General features: G+C 43.3%; 1 protein-coding gene across 4 annotated transcripts in view; it reads left to right on the top strand.

The window, feature by feature from the left end:
• Nucleotides 1-5544: 5544 nt before the first annotated feature.
• The window catches only part of KRAS (KRAS proto-oncogene, GTPase), a 48627-nt gene continuing 48420 nt past the window's right edge, over nt 5545-5751 (top strand). For 2 of the 4 annotated variants that reach the window (XM_032789771.2, XM_032789769.2), the window contains exon 1: nt 5590-5672. The gene's annotated coding sequence lies outside the window, so the exon portion shown is untranslated. Of the gene's footprint in view, nt 5673-5751 lie in introns of all 4 variants that reach the window. The other 2 variants (XM_032789768.2, XM_032789770.2) reach the window with 2 other exon arrangements.

The raw sequence follows: 5751 nt of genomic DNA, 5'->3' as shown, positions 1-5751 counted from the left end.
GTACCAGTGAGGACACAGTAACTCCTCTATGGCTGTGCAGTGTGGCTGATCACACCGAGCCTAGGCTAATCCATGTGCCCATCACCCAAGTTAACTCTGCAGTGAAGACATACCCTGACCTGCCTCCACTCCACCGTCTCTGGGAAGGTGATGGCCTCACGCTTTTTGAGCATCTTGTTCAGCACATTCCAGGGCTGGAAAATTGGAGCCTGATCTGGGGAGTACTAAAGATAAGCAGTTCTCCTGGTACTCACTGGAGTTGCAGGTGCTCAGCACCTCTCAAAATCAGACTTTGGAGTGCTGCCTTGCTGTAGCTGAACCCAGAGCACAGCTAGTCAGTGCGACAGAGTCTGCTATCTTTTCTTCTCTGTTCTCTGGGATACGGGAGAGAGACTGCAATTGGATGGTCCATTTCTAGCTCATCCAAGGGCCATTTTTTCCAAAGGTTTCAGAAATCCTTCACTAGTTTCAGATAAATGCCTATACTTACAGATTTGCGTCTGCATTACTGAACATAATTGATTATGGGTGCCATATTGTGGATATAAAGGACAGAATTTAGGCATCCAACTAAATGATTTGCAGAGATCAATTAGATAGTTAAACAATGGATTTTCCAAAGGTTTTGGGGCCTGAGCCAAAAGACTCCCATTAATTTCAATGGGCTTTGAATCTTTCCCTATGCACACAAACACTATATACTGTACAAAATGAAAAATTATGCTTTTTTAGAAGTTAAATTGGGGTTTGATTTCAACTGTTTTAATTTTAATTTAGGGATATGTGCTGACCATATAATTAGAGGGGTGCCATATTAATTAATGCTGGCTGGCAAGTTGGGATAGCAAAGTCCCCCAACCTTCTAAAGAGTACTGTGCAGCCAAAGCATATGTCCCTCCCTGCCTGCCCCACCCGTTAGATCCCATTTCTAGGTAGACAAACCTACTATTAAAGAGAGAGAGAGAGAGAGAGAAACGCCAGTGACTGACTAAAAAATCAAACCATTTAGAAGCACTAGCAAAATTCAGAATTGTAAAATGTTGCCTTCAAATTAAGTCTGATGTTTTTGCAGAAAATGTTAACCATGTTTCACTGGAACCTACATACAGTGAAGATTTTTTAAATAAAATTTAAACAGAACTTCACTATGGGCTAAAGTCTGTTCTTGATACATGCTGTTAGCATGAAGCTGATAGAAGCTGCATGTACACGCCCATGAGCAGAATTTGGCCTTCTTGTTGGAGGTTCGCTATAAGCAGAATTGAAATTTGCACATTACAATACATTGAAATAATTTGGAATTTTCTATTTCAATATAAGATTTTTGCTATATCTGATTTCATTGTATTCTGCTGTATGAAGTTTGTTACCATACTTGTCATTTACGACCTGTCTAGACTAGAGTTTTTGATTGTATTGTATCAAGAGTTAATTGATTCCCAATGATGTGTTAAGTAGAAATTGACAGTTAACTTATGTTTATATTAGCATTTATGATCAACACAATACTATGGTCTAGACAACGCCTTAGTTTTTTAAAGGAGCTCTTGTGTAAATGGCCTTATCCACATTCTGCATCCTGGAGGTGTCTGTAGGAACTTCTTTAAAATGTTTAAAATGTACCTAGAAGGGGAGATAAATAGGGAATGAATGCAGATAACCTCCTAAAACCCTTCACAAGGGTTTGCTGTGAGTTGTGTGTGTATATGCACATAATGTGTATGTCATTTTCCTCATCAGTATTTTTTTAAATGACGATGTTCAGTCTTTGGGCTGCATGAATCCACTCCCTTTTCTTGGGCTATGTCTTCATGGTCTCACATCGGCATTTATTCTGCATTCTCTTTGCAGAGGAGTGAGTGCCAGTACAAGGCGATGGAGAAGCACACGCCTGTCTCAGCCCCAAAACAGATGTCAGCCAGGGAAAGACAATTGAATATTTTTGGGCTGTAGCTGCTTTAAAACTCTTCCCCAGCTGATTGACATTCAGCTGGTGAAAAACTCTGCTCTTCAGTTTTGAATGTCATGAGCTTTGCTGCCTGATATTTAGGACTAGATGAGTCTGCGAAGGGAGCAATCCTGAGTGACAGTGCAATGCCTGCGTGAGGGTCCAGTGGTTCTGTCCAGGGCAGAAAAAGATACTATAGCCATGATGTTGATTCTCAGAAGATTTTAACGTTCTGCATGTGAACCTTCAAAGTTCAGTAGTTGTGGAGGCAATTCTGGGCGGTATGCAAGTCAATAAAAATCCTTCAAATCAGGACTGAAATTATGATTAGGACAAATATAGAGTTGCCTTTGAATTGGTAAAAATATTGTAATTAGATTTCTATTTGGTTCCAGGAGAGCTGAATTGTTTCTGATTATTTTGTAAAATTGAAAGTGCCTCTCACTTGCCTGTGTTCAAAACTTCCTCTACAAATTATAGTCAAACACAATAAATCAAAATGTAGTTTGGTAACTCTTGTAAACTCTGGCAAAATTAAGCTTTTTTGCTGCTTTTGCACTGCAGAAGCTTTCTTCTAATCAATCCAATTAATAAGTAGGTGTATAACACATCTTAATTCATGTATTTATTTTGATTTAAATATTTTTTTAAAAAACTACTCAGAATTTTAGATGCTTGTGATATTTTTAAGAAGGGATGCAAAATAAAAAAAAATAACCACCCAGCAATATATTTAAACCAACATAAACAAAAATCAGGAAAACATATTTCCCACCTTCTCCAGAATCCATCCCTCACAAAACAAAACAAAACAAAGAATCCTTCCACAAATGCCTGAACAAATAGATGAGCTTTGAATTTAACTAACATAGCAAACCCTGAAGGCCAGCAAACTCAGGCCATTTGGTATCAAGTTAAGGAAATAATTTCAAAGTCAAGAAACCCACTTTTGCTTCTCCTGGAGGATTCTTTTCTGATCTCAGCTATGGATATGTGGCATAGGTAGAGAAGGAGACTTTCGAGTAGCCTAGCCCCAAACCACCTATGGCTTAATAGGTCAAAACAGTCAGTGTAGCTCAGGGAGCATCAGTATCATGTGCTCACACTGGCTGATGTCCCATAGTACACTGCCATATACATATTATTTTGTGCAATTTTTTATTAAGGCTGCCGAGATATAGTGTAATAAGAATGCCTAAAGCAAAGATCTCAGGCAAGGCCCATAAATAAAACATTGAATAGTCAGATCAACAAGTTTTATATAGTCACTGCTAAAAAGGGATCAGGTCACTAACTTCTAAACCACCAGTAGAGGAGTGACAGAAATGATCTATAAGAGCACCCCAACTACGTTCCCCTCACAGTTCTGAGTCATACATGCCCCACCACTGTACACTCGCCCCAGAGGGGAATCCTTACACAAAGGTCCTGAGTTTGCTCCCATTGAAGTCCACAGGACTTTTGCCATTGACTTCAATGAGAACAGATCAGGCCACAAGAATATGAACAAAGCAACTGGTCTGGACTTTCTCAGATCCTATGCAATGGAAGATGGCATTTTCACACTATAGTTCAGAAACATGCACTCTTCTGCTTTCCGCCAGAGACTTAACATCAGGGAATAGCATTCAACAGCTAGCTACATGCAGGGCCGGCTTTAGGAAGTGCGGGGCCCAATTCGGACAGTTTTGACGGGGCCCCAGCAAGGATGACTTAAAAAAAAAAAAAACACAAGTAAAAAAACACGTGGGGCTTGTACTCACCGGGTGGTGCTCCGAGTCTTCGGTGCCATTTTGGTGGTGGGTCCTTCACTCACTCTAGGTCTTCGGCGGCACCGAAGGACCCACCGGCGAAGTGCTGCCGAAGACCCGGAGCGAGTGAAGGACCCATTGCCGAAGTGCTGCCGAAGACCTGGAGTGCCGCTCGGTGAGTAAAAATTAAAAAGGCGCCTCTAGCCAGGGAAGGGATTCTCACTGGGTGCGGGGCCCTCTTAGACGCGGGGCTCAGTTTGGGGGAATTGGTGGAATAGGCCTAAAGTCGGCCCTGGCTACATGAGCAATTTGGCTGCAAAACTAACTTGCATCAGTTGACCATGGGAACACAGCTTCTAAATTAGATGGCACAGTCCCAAAGTGTCGATGTCTTAGAGTACCAAATGGATGCAGCTCAGCAGAATCCTTCTTGGAACATTATTGTGAAAGAAGATTGAACATCTTAAAGTACTTCTGTCATCTATGATTAGGGACAGCAAAGCTCTAATCTGTTAATTTAAAAGTCTTGAATACTAAGTTTGTAGATGCAATATTTGACTTCTTGGCCTGCCAAGTCAGAAAGAGGGCTGGGCCACTGCTTCCCGCAGCTCCCATTGGCCGGGAAAGGCGAACTGCGGCCACTGGGAGTTGCAAGTGGCCATACCTGCGGATGCTCAGGTACACACAGAATCTCACAGCCTACCAGGGGCTTACCTTGAACAAGCTGTGAACCACGTTTGGAAACCTCTGCTATAGATATAAAAATTGACATCATTCACTGTATAGTAAAGTCTATACATTCACCTGGTACAAGAGACATCTACAGTTATAGGATATTATGTTTTTGGCCTTTTTGTTAGAGAAATAGACTTCACTCTGTAATCGTTAACTTGACTCCAAAATTTGATTCATGATTATTAACCTTTGCAATGAGTATCCTGTGTAACTAGAGATGTTTCACTTTAGTTTTTAAATGAATGAAACCAACAAACGTTAAGTGGCATCAATTATTTAAAGTTTTACAGTAATTCTTTGGAGGGGGGGTGTTTTTGTCTCCCCTTCTATTTTCTGCCAATATCTCTGCTTTCCTTCCCCCACACAGCCTTTTTCAAATTTAACTAGAAAGCTTCCCAAATATACTTGACTAAACAACCATTTTTTAAAAAAAGAAATAAACCCCAAACAAGCCATAGAACTGATTAAACCACTTTCCTCAGACATTACTTTTTGAAGATATCTTTTGCCATGAGGTACTGTGTGGTTTATTAATATGTAGATAGTATGGACTAGTTCATACATTTGTGTATTGCTCGGCAGGAATGGGATCTGTGTATGGTGAACTATGCATATAGTGGGCCCGATATGTATGTGTGCGAAAGACTCAGTGTGGATCTGTAATTCTGTAGGTCTGAGTGTCTTGGGCTCTGTGTGGTTTTCCACTTCAAGTGTGTTTGACAGAGGGGTTTGGAAATTTCGATGAACTTTTTTTTTTGTTTTGCTTTTCGTTCTCTTTCTGTTCTGATTTGTGTTCTGGAGGGGAGCAGCCAAAACTTTTGAAAATTTTAAATATTGACAGAAAGTGTTCGTAGCAAGCCAGCCCCGCAGCGGAGCCTTCCTGGCTTTGGGTGGGGCTGCTGTGGACCTACAGGGCTGGGTAGCTCTGTGTCCCTGCAGGGCTGGGCCTGTAGCTCTGTCCGTGGCTCCTTCTGCCTGAGGCTGGTGGCCCTTTCCTGGGACACTGCGGGTCGCTCGGTCTGTCAGTCAGGCAGCCTGTGGGTGGGGCGCTCCCTCCTCCCCCTCCCGGCGGCGGAGCGCGGAGCGCGTCGAGCGCATCCATTCGCTCGGCGCTCGGCTCGGCAGCCCCAGCAGCCCCAGCCCCGTCCCCCGCCATTTCAGCCCGGCGCGGAGAGGCAGAGGGACGCGAGTGGCCGCTGCGGGGACGAGCAGCCGCCCCGCAGCCCGGACAGCGCCAGGCAAGTGCGGGGACGCGGAGGGAGCGGGTGGGCGGAGGCCGTGCGGAGCCGGGGTCCCGGACCCGGGGCGGAGAGACCC

Source organism: Chelonoidis abingdonii, chromosome 1 (assembly GCF_003597395.2).
Source record: "Chelonoidis abingdonii isolate Lonesome George chromosome 1, CheloAbing_2.0, whole genome shotgun sequence".
Lineage (NCBI taxonomy): Eukaryota > Metazoa > Chordata > Testudines > Testudinidae > Chelonoidis > Chelonoidis abingdonii.
Note: the sequence above shows the minus strand (reverse complement) of the source record. Positions and strands in the feature narration are given on the sequence as shown.